The sequence below is a fragment of the Bidens hawaiensis genome, unplaced genomic scaffold (genome assembly GCF_021521415.1).
Source record: "Bidens hawaiensis isolate Kalapana, Puna unplaced genomic scaffold, B.hawaiensis_p1.1 tig00000190_1, whole genome shotgun sequence".
Taxonomy (NCBI): domain Eukaryota; kingdom Viridiplantae; phylum Streptophyta; class Magnoliopsida; order Asterales; family Asteraceae; genus Bidens; species Bidens hawaiensis.
In genome coordinates, this window is record NW_027491020.1 from 7,494,929 (window position 1) to 7,511,829 (window position 16,901).

At 32.9% G+C, this 16,901-nt stretch overlaps 1 pseudogene; it reads left to right on the plus strand.

Annotated features, from left to right (window-relative positions):
* The first annotated feature begins 349 nt into the window (after window positions 1-349).
* Window positions 350-1,202, plus strand: LOC143592002 (protein THYLAKOID FORMATION 1, chloroplastic pseudogene; annotated as a pseudogene).
* The last annotated feature ends 15,699 nt before the right edge of the window (window positions 1,203-16,901 follow it).

The following is a 16,901-nucleotide window of genomic DNA, read 5'->3' on the forward strand; positions in this document are numbered from 1 at the left end:
CGCTCCATTTTGTACATTTTTAAAAATCTGAGCGAGTCAACAATGAAATCCCGGCGTCCAACATTTTTAAAAAACACAGCAGCATCTGATGCTTTTAAAAGAATATAAACTGTTAGAAAAAAGGGTGTCGATTTGGCGATAATATGGTAGGCGGCATAAACTGGTTGGCTAAAATTCCCATCAACTTAATGATTAAAAGCCATAGATGCGCCATGATTTAGCATGGACATTTTTGGAAAAAGTTGGTCAACTGAGCATGTTGATTTTGACCCGTAAAATGAAAATTTTGGTCATTTTCTTTTTGTTTAGGGTTCAAATGACTGATATTTAGGTTTGTTTCCCTTCAGATATGCCACCAGTTTCAGAGACGAAGTTGAAATTTCTGAATGCTTACAAACGGCCAATACCAAGCAGTAACATTTAATGAAACACAAAAAGACACACCGTTACGATGAAGTATTCGCTTTGGGATTCGTTACCGTTTATGATCAACTTATGGACGGATTCCCGAGTGAAGATGATCGAGAGGCCATATTTCAAGCATACATTAAGGCACTAAATGAGGATCCGCAACAATACAGGTCCATCACTAAAGGGCTTTCATATTTGAATGATTTTGTACATTAAGACTGAGCAAAATGCATAGCTGATGCACACAAACTGGAAACATGGGCCCGCGCTCAAAACTCTAGTCTAGGTCGAATTTTCATAAAAAACAGGAGGATATTTTGAAGGACGTTTCAGAGAGAGCCGGGGGTGATGGAAGTTTTAGTTACAGTCGGTTCTTTGCTGTTGGTTTGTTTCGCCTTTTGGAATTGGCAAATGCAACCGACCCCACCAATTGGAGAAGGTAATACACATTTTTATCGATTATTATCTGAGAAACCATGTTTATAACTTGTTATTGGTATTACAGCTTAGTGCAACATTAAACATAAACAAAATGAGTGTTGATCGGGACCTTGATGTTTATCGCAACCTATTCACAAAGCTTGTTCAAGCAAAAGAATTGTAAAAAGAATATGTTGAGAGGTACATAATTTTATTTTATGATTGTGTGAACACTTAAATTATTAATGATTGAGCTATTATAAATTATAATTTATACCTTTTATTTTTAGGGAGAAGAAAGAAGCGAACCTCAAAAGGCTAATGAAGCAGTTAACAACTGTTTAGCGGAAAACTTATACATCAGAAAGTAGTTAACAGAAACTTTTGAAGCTTTGTTAAGTGTAAGTTGAGCCATTATATTTCCTTATGTTTTTTGATATATTTGTTGTGAACAAGACGACAAGCACTCGTTATACATATTCAAGCTCGTGACTCGACAGGTACTTCAGGTATGTGTGCCTTCCATCACGTGAAAAGATAGGCATAAACTCTTCAGGTAAATGTTAGATTTTTGCTTGGGCCCTCACAATCTCATATATTGGATCAACTGCTCCATTGATACCAGATGCAAGTTTTAACTGATAAAATAACTATTTATTTACTGGCATTGACCTGCAAAACTTGTACTATTTAGAAGATGAATATACCCATCTAAGTTTATATTTCAATTGAAACAAATAAAAATTAACATAGAGTGAGTGTCATGGGTATTTATCAAGTTGTTGGAGTACTATATTCAATTAAATTCAAACGTACACATTTTTTCCATTTTCTACCGAGCTCCACTGAACATTATGATATGAGTCGTATAAGTGTCAAGTGGTGTCAAGTGACGTTGACTAGTAACTATACGAGTCGTATAACTATTATTTGGTCTTGATGATATTTTTTTAAATTAGTAGTTGAAAAATGGTTTAGGGATATGCAAAATGGGAAGGATATACTCTATATTTACACACAATGTGTTGGGGATGAAAAGAATGACATGAAAAATGGTGATGTAACCAAATAACCTAACTACTACACCTCATCTTCTCTTTTTAATTGCTTATATTTTCTAGTAAATAAAGGGAATGGAGTTGTTTAGTATGCTTTTCACATTTACATATCTCTCTCTCTCTCTCTCTCTCTCTCTCTCTCTCTCTCATATTAGTACCACAAAATAGAAGAATTGAATATTTGCAAGAGTCAGAACCTAGTTAACCCCGTAATGGGATCCTTTGCAATTGCAACTCTAATACCAACCATCAAAAATCTTGATGAGATATGTCTTTTTAACTTGTAAAGTATTAAGACGTGACAAAATTTCTTTAGGCTATAACTTGTCAAATATCCATTTATCATTTCATTTCTTGCTTGTCTTCAAAGAAAAAAAGAAAAATTAGTCACTTTAAATAAAACTTATTATTTGAGAATAGCATAAAAATATCATTAGAGAAGGAAACCAAAATATTTTCAAACAGTTTATAAATTTTATAACAAACATAACTCATTATTTTTTCTTAGAAACTGGATAATATTAAGCGTAACAGTGTTCATGTTCTATCCTGAAACATAGTTATAATAAAAGTAATGATTTCCGCTTAATTGTGTCATACTTTCGGGTTTATCTTAGTTAAAACACTAGGTTGTGTTAGACATTAGTCCCCCTGGATTAATACAACAGGGTTGAAATTTCTAATTTATATTAGTTAAATTAAGGAAAATTGGTTTTAAATATTCTAATTATTAGGGATGACAATGAAACCCGAACCTGATGGGAAAACCCGCAACCCGACATAAATGGGACGGGTAATACCCGACCCATTAGGGTTTGGGATTAGTTTTGAAATTTTTTGCGGGTTTGGGATTTCTAATATACCTGATTACCCGATAACATAAACCCATTTACCCGATATAACTTATTATATTATATATATATATATATATATATATATATATATATATATATATATATATATATATGTCGTACCTTCTTTATGTCGATTATTTGAGACATTTTATCATTATGGTAACGATCTTTGTAATCGATTAGTTATATTTTGTCAAAACCCGGTAGAAGCCTAGCAGGTTTTGAGTCGGGTATACCCGACCGGTATTTTATCAAAACCCGAAACCCGATGGGAAAACCCGAAACCCGACGGGTAATTACCCGAGTAAAACCCGACGGGTTTGGGACGGACTTTCATAACCGGTATGGGTTTGGGATTACCTAAACCCGAACCAAACCCGACCCAGTGCCATCCCTACCAACTATGCTCTATTGGCAAATAACAGCCCCAATTTTGCACTTGGCTGGTGGCGGTCCCGACTAAAGGGGTATTTGTTTTTAACAGTCCACGTCTAACGGATGACTAACTCCGTTATTTTATTGCTGAGTTGGCAAGCCTAGTTGTCAAAATATTGCTTATGTGGCAGCTTACATGGCATAGTATCTTCATTCTCTCTCTCTCTCTCTCTCTCTCTCTCTCTCTCATGGACTAACGTCTTTATATACGCCGGCCACCACCATTCGCGGCCATCATTGTTGCCGCTAATTAGTCATCGCCATGCTTCACGATGAAGTTTTGGTCCAACGGTGGGGTTTTTCATTACAACTCTAGAAACTGACTCCAATTCGAATCCAAAATTCATGTTAGTTTATTACAGATTGCAATTAAAATCTTAGGGCTTTTATTTGGTTGATAAAACGGCTTTTATTTAGTAATCATTTCCGCTTAATTGTGTCATACTTTCGGTTTTATCTTAGTTAAAACACTAGGTTGTGTTAGACATTAGGCCCCCTGGATTAATACAACAGGGTTGAAATTTCTAATTTATATTAGTTAAATTAAGGAAAACTGGTTTTAAATACTCCCAACTATGCTCTCTTGGCAAATAACAGGCACAATTTTGCACTTGGCTGGTGGCGGTCCCAACTAAAAGGGTATTTGTTTTTAACAGTCCACGACTAACGGATGACTAACTCCGTTAGTTTGTTGCTGAGTTGGCAAGCCTAGTTGTCAAAATATTGCTTATGTGGCAGCTTACATGGCATAGTATCTTCACTCTCTCTCTCTCTCTCTCTCTCTCTCTCTCATGAACTAACGTCTTTATATACGCCGGCCACCACCATTCGCGGCCACCACTGTTGCTGCTAATTTGTCATCTCCATGCTTCACGATGAAGTTCTGGTCCAACGCTGGGGTTTTTCATTACAACTCTAGAAACAGACTCCAATTCGAACCCAAAATTCATGTTAGTTTATTACATATTGCAATTAAAATCTTAGGGCTTTAACTTGGTTGATAAAAACGAGTTGAATGATGCATTTATTACTTCAAACGGTGTTCAAATTGATAGCCCGCGGAGCCTTGCCGGAATTCAAACAACCCACCGGAAAAACGATTCTGATTTTTTGGATTCAAACAATCCACTGGTGGTGGTGATGGTGATTCGTTTATTCGTCGGAAAACGTGGGTGCATGTAGGGATATTCTATGGGAGGGAGGAGCCAAATGATGGCGGTTGCAGGTGATGACGATGGCGGCGGCTGCTAGTGGCAATGGCACGGTGGTGCAGTGGTGGCTCTTAGAGAATGAACAGGGAGGAGGAAGATAGCGGCATATTATGACTCGCCAGATGATGGTGAGGTGGCAGAGAAAGTGCCGCCGGAGAAGATGGTGAAGTGGGGATGTAGAAGACGGTGAACGGATGATGTGGATCTACACCTATCTATATATGTTATATTATTATTATTATTATTGTTATGCCTAGTTGCCACGTATTACGTCACGTAATTAAGGTTTTGACAACAAATCATGCCACGTAATCATCAGACTAACGGAGTTAGTCATCCGTTAGTCGCGGATTGTTAAAAATAAATATCCCTTTAGTTGGGACTGCCACCAGTCAGGTGTAAAGTTGAGCATGTTATTTGCCAATAATGTATAGTTAGGAGTATTTAAAACTAATTTTCCTTAAATTAATGATATATTCAATCCATGTGTATTAGTATATATATCCATCGGTACATGTTTATCTGCTCACAAAAAAACCTTGTATATGACAGTGTGAAATTGTGATTGAGTTGCCTATGTAACAGCACACAAAGGACAGGATCAGTCTTTAATTAACTAGTAATTAAATCTTATAATAATAATAATATAAAGGAGGGGTATAATATTTGGATAACAAATGGGACACCATTAGTGTATATATTAGAAAGTATTCAATATATCATTTGTTAGGTAGTTTCTTCACCTAAAATATCTAAGCTATATCTCTGCTAGGTACATATTTTATATTTCTTAGAAGCCTTTTTGCCTTTAAACGAACTGAACGTTCGGTGAACTGTTCGTAAATCGTTCGGCGGGAAGTTCGTTTATATTCGTTTATTTATTAAACGAACGAACATGAACAAAAAATTTGTGTTCGTTTAATTAAACAAACGAACATGAACACATGTTCCGTTCGTTCATTTATTTTCATAAACGTTCATTTATGTTCGTTTATTTATGTTCGTATATGTATCAATATAAAATAATTAATTATTATCTGGATGAATCATCTAATTAAAGGTTTTATATTATTTTAATTTGTGTCCATTGAAGTGTTTTCATTTATGTTCGTTTATATTTGTTGTGTTAACTTACATTTGTTCATCTATATTCATTTTATGTTCGTTTATCTTTGTTCAGTTATGTTTCATTAGATTAGATTATAAACAAATGAATATAAACAAACACAAATGTTCTTTTTTTAAATAAACGGAAAGGAACATTATTATTTGTTCGATTAAGTGTTCGTATTCGTTTAAAGTTAAATGAACGAACACAAATATGCCCATGTTTGTGTTTGTTCGATTCGTTTACATGCTTTCATTATTCACATTGATGAATACATCGGTCTCAATCTCTAGGCTCTGTTGATTTTATTTGTGTTCGTGAACACATTCATTTCCTTAATGAACAAACATGAACATAAAATCTCGTTCGGTAAGTGTTCGTGAACCGTTCGTGAACACGTTATTTCCTTAACGAACAAACATGAACAAGACCTTTTTCGTGTTCGTTCGGTTCGTTTACAGCCCTAGAAGTCTCCATTTCCCAAATATACGAGTGGAAAAGATAGAAACTTTTATGCATATCTGTTGATGTCGTCAGATGTATTGACTTACTATTTTCTAATGTCAAATAAGAAATACATTGTCATAGCAAGAACCAGAGGTATGATGCCAAGGTGTGACTGAATGTCTTCTAGAAACAAATTAGAAAAACATTTAAAAACGTTAACGTGTAATGGCAAGCAAGATGTGCATGGATCTTGGTGTCAAATAGATTTTCTAAAGACGTGATGAGTGCATACAATATGGTTGATAAGTCTGAACTTCAACGACTTTTGACTTCTGTCACTCGTTGTAGTCACTGATAACATCTTAATCTTGTACTCCAAGAAAACACAACATCAAGATTACCTGATCCAAATGTATTTGTGTTTGTTTATAAGTTAGTTAACTAACTAGCTACCTTTAAGTTAGAATAAATGATATAAAAAATATATTTTTTATATTGATCAAACAAAACTTCTCTTAAAAGTTAGAACAGTCTTTGTGTCCTTTATAGAAGACATAATTGTTAATGTAGCTATACCTTTATTTTAGTACTAAAAGGGGTGAATTCGTTGGATCAGTGTATATAAACGTACATATTGATAGAGAACAAATCAAAATCAAACAAAAACGATTAAATAGATATCTTACTAAAAATAACTTAATCAAACTTGAAAAGATAAAGTAAAAGAAATGATATAAAATCGAACATAACATTATTATATGTCTATATACCTATACTAATAAAAGAAAATAATTCTGGACACGTATTATTCTAAGATTATTTTCATTATCAAATTCTCTTTAAAATCAATTCTCTTCTATTGATGGAAAAAAATAAAAAAATATATCTTTTAATATATAGTATTGATTATAAATTCAACATACCGTATTAATTGGTTAATCTTCATTAATTGAATTATTAATGTCATAAATTATATTGTAAACATACTTAATATATAAAAATACTAATATAATAATTACATGTTATAAAAGATATTTTCTCTAAAAATAAAATGTATATAAAAGAGTTTATGTTTAAAAAAATACACTTTCATTCAATTTTTGAGACATTGAAAACTATAATAAATTATTTTATTTTATTTTTTACAAATATTCAATGTTTAATAAGTCTTAAAAATTAAATAATATAAAGAGAATTAATTGTCATTTTTTTATTTGTATTAAGTTATTCATTGTAATTTATATATTAACTTATCCCGTGTAATACACGGGTTTCTAAAGCTAGTAATAGATAAAAATAAATGGTGGTTTGATGCTGCAAATGGTTCATTGGATTACTTGGCGGACCACCTTTTTTTTATTTTATTTTTTTTATAATTTATATTTTTCTCTCTTTATTATTATTATTATTATTATTATTATTATTATATTATTATTATTTCACCGCTGTTATTAGCCATATTTGTGTCAATTTGCGGTTGTAACGTGTTGGTTATTATTACTATTTTTGGTTCATTGTGGGTTTATATATATAAACATGTTACTTTGTTGTATTTGGGCTTGAGTTCTTGTTGATTTACGCCCACAACACGTTTTTTCTTCCATTTTTTTATAATGCCATCACATTCAACACTAACTAAAATTGCGTTGGTTTCAGCCGCAAAGCGCAGTTTTTTTCGCAACGAGTTTTGTTGCTAAATTATTTTTTGGTTTATTTTCGGTGTCGTAATTAAAACGGTACCGGTGAATTCGTTTTCGATGTGCCACCTAGGGATGAGCATGGTACCGGACCGGTACCGACCGGTCCCGATCCCGAAAATCCCTAATTCTTGGTACCGGTACTGAAATATTCCCCGAGGTAAAAAATCGGGAAATACCGGTACCGTACCGTACCGGTACCGTACCGATCCAGAAACTTAAAACTTTGGTACCGATTCGGTACCGACGGTACCAAATCGGTACCGATTTCGGTACCGGTCCCGATTTTGCTCATCCCTAGTGCCACCGCAACGCATGATTTTTATTTTTTTAAAATATGTTAACTTGTTGTATTTGGACATTGACAAATTTATTTTCACTTACTACACCATCAGCACGGCACAACGCACCAGGTGTAAACGTTCTAAACATAGAAAATCAAACGACAAAAATAAATTGACGAACATCGGATAATAAAAAAAGAGAAAAAACCACACATGTATGATAACATAAAACAATATATGTCACACTTCAACCTAAGGCGGAAATGTCAATGCGTGAGCTGATTGCTCACAGCTCTCAAGGTACTATCATGCAATATTTAAAAATGACAATATCTATTTATTTAATTAATTTTCCAAATAAATCAAATACAAAGTACATTTATAAACAAGATATTTTATAATCTAAGTTATACTAAGTCTTGATTTAGTCTTAAATACGTTTCTTCTAAGTTCTAACATAAGCAATCCTAAATTCTTCACCAAATCTTGTAACTAGATCAAATGATAGCCTGCATATGCGTAAAAAATAGAAATAATTTTGTCAACACAAGGTTGAGTGAGTAAAACACCAGTTAATTGAGATACAACATAATATTTAAAGGAAAACGCAAACTGTTCATGTGAGATAACAATTAAGTCATAGCATGGACACAATTCAAACCAATAATAAAAAATGGATTAAACCGTTGCCATGCGAATTGAGCATTGGTTACCAAAAACGAGTTGTCTGTGAAACCATTGTCATGAGATTGGACACCGACCACTACGACAGTCGTATGATCATACTATAATGATGGACTTCTCCGAATGCAGCAAATAGCAAGTTAGGCATAAACTGATATACACACAAGGATAACAGTTGCTAATGTGGTTGATCATAATAAGAAAGTACTATAAATACGCATATGTCCCCAAACGATTAAAATGAGTAAAATAGGGGAGTGGTTACTCATTTTAGTAAACAAGCAAAGGTAAATGAATGCGATAAGAATGGTAGAAAACAAGTGTCACCCTCTTCGAGATGAAGCAACGGGAAAACCCTAAGTAGTAATAATAATAGGAGAAATAAGTACGGATCAAAAGATGGACTAGTAGAGAATTAAGACATAAACGAGTATTTGAAATTATAACTTAATTAAGTATTATTATTTATTTAGAATGGTTATCTTAAAAATTGTGAGTAAATAATAATATATTAAAATACATTTGTTTATATAGTATTTGTACAAATAATTATTTCAAAAATGTTAATTAATAAAATGTATTTCAGTTATGTAACATTATAATTATAAATAAATACTTATAATTTTTTTACAGGATATATAAATAGATTGTTTTATCCATTTATTTTATTTTAAATAAAATATATTTAGTGTATTTATAAATACTTTTATTTGTTTCAAAATATTATTATTTATATCTTTACCAATTTATAAAATACTTGAACTATGTTTTACTATATTCATCAATAATAAGTATTAAATCTATATTTTACTTTAAAACCCTTAATCAATTTTGATAATCATATATATATATAGGGGAGGGTTATTTTGAGAACCATGGTGAGTTTTAAGAACTTTAAAAACTCAATTTTGAACCACACATTTAATTAAATGATATGAAATATTTGGTTGAGATTAAATTTAATTAAAAAATAAAGCAGGAGAGAGAATAAGTATTTTTGATAATTACACAAGTTTAAACGTTAGTTACACATGTGTAAAAAGTCGATTCGGTGTGTAAAAAAGTACCGTAATTTTTTGTACATCACTTACACTTATTTATTACACATGTTTAAAAAAAATTCGAAAAAAAAAATTGTTACGTTGAGTTCTTTCGAGTTCTTGAAACTCAAAGTGGTTCTCAAAAGAAATCAATCCTATATATATATATATATATATATATATATGGTTAGTATCATTTGAGAACTTCAAAAAAGTTAAGAACTTCTAGGAATATATATATATATATATATATATATACATATATATATATATGGTTAGTATCATTTGACAACTTCAAAAAAGTTAAGAACTTCTGGGAACTCATAAGAAACAAACATTTTTTTAATTTTTTTCATATATTAACATTGTTTAAGACTAGTTTTACCATATTTTATATATAAATTTGTTATTACATATATAAATCACAAGTTTACATATGTATAAAATTTATGTGATAACAAATTTACATATATGCCGAAAAAAGTTTAGATATGTGTAAAAACTAATTTTCATAATTGTAATCGTATTTATAGATATAAAAAATGATAAAACTACACTCAAATAACACTAACATACCAAAAATTTTGTAAAAAACGTTAATTTTCAAGGGTTCCTTTAAGTTCTTAAATAATGTAAGAGTTCTGTAATGATACTAATCCTATATATATATATATATATATATATATATATATATATATATATATATATAGGATGAATATCATTACAAAACTGTAAAATTATTTAAGAACTTGAAGAAACCCTTGAAAATTAATATTTTTATACAAAAATTTGTATGTTAATGTTCATTGAGATTAGTTTTATCATTTTTTATATCTATATCTACATTTTTGAAAGTTAGTTTTATACATATCTATGTTTTGTTTGACACCTATGTAAATTTGTTAGTACATAAATTTTACATATATGTAAACTTGTGATTAATATATGTAATAAAAAATTTTTATATAAAATATGATAAAACTACTCTTAAATAATGTTAATATATAAAAACAAATTTAAAAATGTTTGGTTGTTAATGGTTCCTAAGGGTTCTTAACTTTTTTAGAGTTCTTAAATGATACAAACCCTATATATATATATATATATATATATGGTTTCAACAAAGGATCGGAAAACAACTGGTTAATGTGTCGGTTTTGAAAAAAATAATATTGATTAGTTATTGTATTTATAATATAGTTTAAATAACTAAATATGTTAATATAATAAATTACATAAATTAATCAAAAACAGCTAAAAAGACAGGCTGTATATATATGGTTTCAACAAAGGATCGGAAAACAACTAGTTAATGTGTCGGTTTTGAAAAAAATAATATTGATTAGTTATTGTATTTATAATATAGTTTAAATAACTAAATATGTTAATATAATAAATTAAAGGAAAATTGGTTTTAAATAATCTCAACCATGCCCTATTGGCAAATAACAGTCCCAACTTTACATTTGGCTGGTAGCGGTCCCAACTAAATGTCACACCCCGACTAGGTAGTTGGGGAAGCGTAAAACGGGAATGTAACAGATAATACTGGTATCAACAACATTGTTTATAAAGAAATTCACAAACTAATTTACATCATATTACATGGGTTGGTACCATGTTTACAAACTAGATGAGAATCACATAACCGGTTTACGAGCTTCTTATTCAATATTATATATCTGCGTCTATTCACAGCTATTCAACTTCATTCCTAACACCAAGAACTTAAGCAAATCATTCCACCTTTGCTTTACCTGAAAAGCATGTTAAAACGGGTCAACTACGTCTAGTTGGTGAGTTTCAAGTTTCACGAGTACCAACGAAATCAGTATACGAGTTAGTAAAGTTTACAGTGTGTATGTATACATGTATGTGTATGATGTATTATACTAAGCCACAAGTGAAACCGAAACGAGCTAAAACACATGGCCACCCCTGCCCATGCACTCCCGTTGGCATTTAACAGCCACTTTGCCCCAAGTATGTACTATGTCTAACACCACATAGCAGTATGTAATAAGTTTAAATGACAATGTGCAACTGGGTTAACATATTCCGGCATACCCCACCGGCTCTGTCAGTTGGGTTTGTCAAACCGATAGTACTATCCACACGTCACCGGCACGAAGTTAATCACTTGTGTTTGTGGGGACTTTCAAGTGTTAGTACTTAGATAATTCACATCATCACACGTTTTCAAGTATATAAGTATATGTAAACATGCTTTCCACCCCAAAAGTTCATCAAACAGTTTAGAAAGTGGGGTCGTGAAACTTACCTTATTGTAGTTCGAGCAGGTAATATACGTCAATAAGTGTTATGCCTCGATTATAGCTTGTATCCTATAATCGGTATCGTACTGTTAATACTAGTACAGTTTTTAAACCAAATCGGGCTGTATAACTAGTTTGGTTATAGCTGTTAGGCCCAAAACATGACCATAGTCTTAGATTGTGACGTTGTATACTGTGAAATACTTAAAATCAGATTTGGCTCAGTTTCACCGTTTTCCGAGCCTAGCCAAGTTGATCGTTTACGCGTTTCGGGAATAGGTAAGATCATAAAAACTTAAGTAAACATATTGATTGATAAAATGATTTAATTTATAAAAGAATTTTAAGATTTCGGTATCTGGATTGATCGCAGGGTTCGTTTCCTTTTTCACGCGGGTTTGATTATACAAGACGCATACAATCCACCCAAATTGTCCGGAATTCTCGTAAAAAGTTCGCTTTTATCAATTTAATCCAAAAATACAATATTTGATCACTTTTGATATTTTGACGTACCAGTCAGTCCGTTAAACATCAAACTGCCGGTTTTGTTAAAACAATAATAATTTAAATCTTTGATTAATCATAACTAAATATGTACTTATATATAAATTATGTAAATTTTTGTAAAAATACATTAAAATATGGATAATTTTATAAAAATATTTTCAGAAATTTTATGATTAATTATTTATTTATAAAAATTCATTTAATAGGTTATAATCGTGTAATAAATGGCCTGTTTATATCAAACAACCTCCGAAAAATCCGATAATTTTTAAAAATGGCCTCAATGTTATTAAATAGCCCCTGAAAAATCTCCAGAACCTAACTCTTTTGACAAAATGCCTTTTTGTGCGTTTTTCGGCTGTTAAAATTCGGTTAAATCATAATTGCACAAACCATACTTAGGCATTTCCAATGATCCACAAACTTTACCAGTGATCTTACAATCACATATTAATATCCAAAACCAAAGTTCATAATTTTTCAATATGTTTAGCTATTTTTCCCAAATAAACGCTCATAAACGGAAATAAATTCACCAAATATTCTCCGTTTATCGAAAAATTACCAAATTTGAATAGGGACTCATTTATATGATCTCTAATGTCCCTGAAAATTTTCACAAGATAACAATAATCACGTCACAACCTAATACTAAACAGCCCTTAAACGAGTGTTACGGGTTAACCTTGTCGGTTTTCGATGAGTTTTGCTAGCTTAAACGACTTTCCGGGTCTCGGGTTGTAAACTCAGTGTATCTACATATCATATAACATCAAACCAAGCATAAATCATCCATGTAAAAGCCTTGATAATTAGGGTTTCGGTTTTGGGTTCAAACCGAACTTTCAAACCGTAAAAACGTTGTATTCATGTTCTAATCCGCGTTTTTGATCAATAAAGTATATGTTCCTGGTTTGTAAACATGTTTAACATCAAAACATGATTTTACTTGATTTTTATGCTTTTTGGATGGTTAAACATGTTTAAAACTAATCAATGATTAATTTTTCATGGTTAAACTATGTTAATCATGGTTAAAATCAATGTAAAAATCAATATTTACCTTAGTGTTTGGGCTGGAGGATGAAGAAGAACAGCAAGGGTAAGTATTTTCTTGAAAAGTTGGTCCAAAATATCTCTAAATTTTTTTTATATAGAAAATACTAGAAGGGGGGTGGGCTGCCCCCTTTGCGGCCGCCAATGTATAAGGCCCATTGGGCCTCCATTTTGGCCCAATGGTGCCTTGGTATTCATGTCATACGTAAAATTCGGTCCAAAATTTAATTCGGGTTTGGTTTTTCGCAAGAAAACTAGTTCGAGTGCGAAAACCAGCGCGAAAACGAGTGTTTTTCAGCTTCTTTTTGTAAAATAAGAAAAACGTACTGACTCGTTGTAAAATTCCAAAATATTTTCACGGATTGCTTATAACATGTCATATAAGTGTTTTATAAATCTTTTTCGGCTTAACGGATACTACAATGCTCGTTTTGATATTAACAATTGCGTTTAAGCTTATAGCGTATCGATAAACGAAACCCTTTTCGTTTAAAGAGTTTTAAACGTACTGGGGCCTAAATATCAATATGTTAGACTCTATAATATATCTATAACTCGTATATGACCCCTCAGTATGTATACGGGTCATAATTAGTATCGGTCGGTTACTCGTTTAAGCACTACGAATTAACCGATTTATCGTTTACTTGCTACATAGTGAATATAATATACCTCGTTTTGTCACGAATGTCACATTCTCCCCTCGTTAAGAAATTTCGTCCTCGAAATTTAATGTGTCATCGGTTTTTTTTAGGGAACAGGTGTGGGTATTTCTTTCGGAATTCGTCCTTTCGTTCCCAAGTATATTCAGGTCCTTGTTTTGAATTCCACCGAACTTTTACCAATGAAATTTTGTTGTGTCGTAACTGTTTGGTTTTCCCGTCCACAATTTCTACCGGTTCCTCTACGAAGTTGAGATTTTCGTTGATCTGAGCATCTTCCAGTGGCATTATTGTCGTTTCATCAGTCAAACACTTTTTCAGATTCGATACATGAAACACGTCGTGAATAGTGCTCAGTTCTAAGGGTAGTTTTAATCGGTAAGCTACGGGACCAATTTTTTCAATAATCTCGAAAGGTCCGATGTATCTCGGGGCTAGTTTACCAGTCTTTCCAAATCTTATAACACCTTTCCACGGCGATACTTTTAAAAACACCTTATCACCTATTTCAAAAGATAACGGTTTTCTGCGAACATCGGCATAACTCTTTTGTCGGTCGTGGGCAGCTTTTAATTTTTGCTTAATCTGGTGAATCTTATCGGTGGTTTTCTGAATTAAATCTGACCTTGAGATTTGGGTATCACCCACTTCCGTCCAACATAGTGGTGATCTACATTTTCGCCCGTATAGAGCTTCATAAGGTGCAACTTTTATACTACTGTGGTAGCTATTATTATAGGAAAACTCAATAAGCGAGAGATGTTGATCCCAGTTTCCTTTGAAATCAAGTACACAAGCACGAAGTAGATCTTCTAAGGTTTGAATGGTTCGCTCAGATTGGCCGTCGGTTTGGGGATGGTAGGCGGTACTCAAATCTATTCGAGTTCCCAAAGATTCTTGTACTGCTTGCCAGAAATGTGAAGTAAAGTGACTGTCTCGATCTGAAATAATTGAAAGAGGTACTCCGTGTCGGGATACAATTTCATCGATGTAAATTTGAGCGAGTTTTTCGGTGGTGTAGTTGTTACGGATGGGAATAAAGTGTGCGGATTTGGTTAATCGGTCAACAATTACCCAGATAGCATTGTGTCCTCGGGAGGTTTTAGGAAGGTGCGTCACAAAGTCCATGGTAATTTGTTCCCATTTCCGTTGTGGGATTTCGGGCTGTTGTAACATTCCCGAAGGTTTTTGATATTCGGCTTTAACTCTTGCACACGTTGCACATTTACTTACATACACGGCTATATCCTTTTTCATGCCAGGCCACCAGTAAAATTCTTTAACATCCTTATACATCTTATTAGTACCTGGATGAATAAAATATTTGGACTTATGTGCTTCATCAAGAATCAACTTTCGGAGTTTATGAAGTGTTGGAATCCAGACCCGGTTTTTGTAATAATATACTTCATCAATTTTCTTCTCAAAATTCCTTTCATTCCCATGTAGTTCTTCTTTTTCTAGCTGATCTGCCTTCGAAGCCTCATCTTGTGCAACACGAACTTGTTCGGTTAGGCTACTTTGAACAATCATTTCGAGTGCTCGTACCCTTAATGGTTTGACTCTGTCTTTTCGGCTTAAAGCATCAGCTACTACGTTGGCCTTACCCGGATGGTATTTAATCTCACAATCATAATCATTTAACAGTTCTACCCATCTCCTTTTTCTCATATTTAGCTCTTTCTGATCAAATATGTGTTGTAGGCTTTTGTGATCAGTATAGATAGTACATTTGTGCCGTACAAGTAGTGTCTCCAGATCTTCAATGCAAAAATAACCGCTCCCAATTCCAAATCGTGGGTTGTATAGTTCTTCTCGTGTATCTTTAATTGTCGGGAGGCATATACTATTACTTTCTTTCCTTGCATCAGCATGCATCCTAAACCTTTACGAGACGCGTCACAATATACCACCAATTCATCAGTTCCATCTGGAAGGCTTAATATTGGAGCCTCACATAACTTCTGTTTTAACGTTTGGATGGCCATTTCTTGTTCTTCTCCCCATTCATACGCTAGATCTTTTTGAGTTAGGAAGGTTAGAGGTTGGGCAATACTTGAAAAGTTTTAGATGAATCTTCTATAATACCCGGCTAGTCCAAAGAATTGGCGAATTTCTCTTGGTGACTTAGGCACTTGCCAATTTTTAATGGCCTCAATTTTACTTGGGTCTACTTGGATCCCTTGATGGTTCACAATGTGCCCCAAAAACTGTACTTCTTGTAGCCAAAATTCACATTTGGACAACTTTGCGTATAACTTCTCTTGCCTCAATAATTCTAAGACTTCCCGCAAATGTTGTTCGGGTTCCTCCTTACTTCTCGAATATATCAAAATGTCATCGATAAACACTATCACGAACTTGTCAAGGTAAGGTTTGCAAACTCGGTTCATGAGATCCATAAACACTGCAGGTGCATTTGTCAACCCAAACGGCATAACCAAAAATTCATAATGACCATACCGAGTTCGAAATGCTGTTTTTGGGATATCTTCTTCCTGAATTCTTACTTGATGATAACCCGATCTGAGATCAATTTTCGAAAAATACTTCGCACCCTGGAGCTGATCAAACAAGTCATCAATTCGGGGTAAGGGGTATCTATTCTTTATAGTTACTTTATTCAATTCCCGGTAATCAATACACATCCGAAAACTTCCGTCCTTCTTTTTCACGAATAACACTGGTGCTCCCCACGGCGAGTAACTAGGTCGGATAAAACCCCTGTCTAACAATTCTTGCAATTCT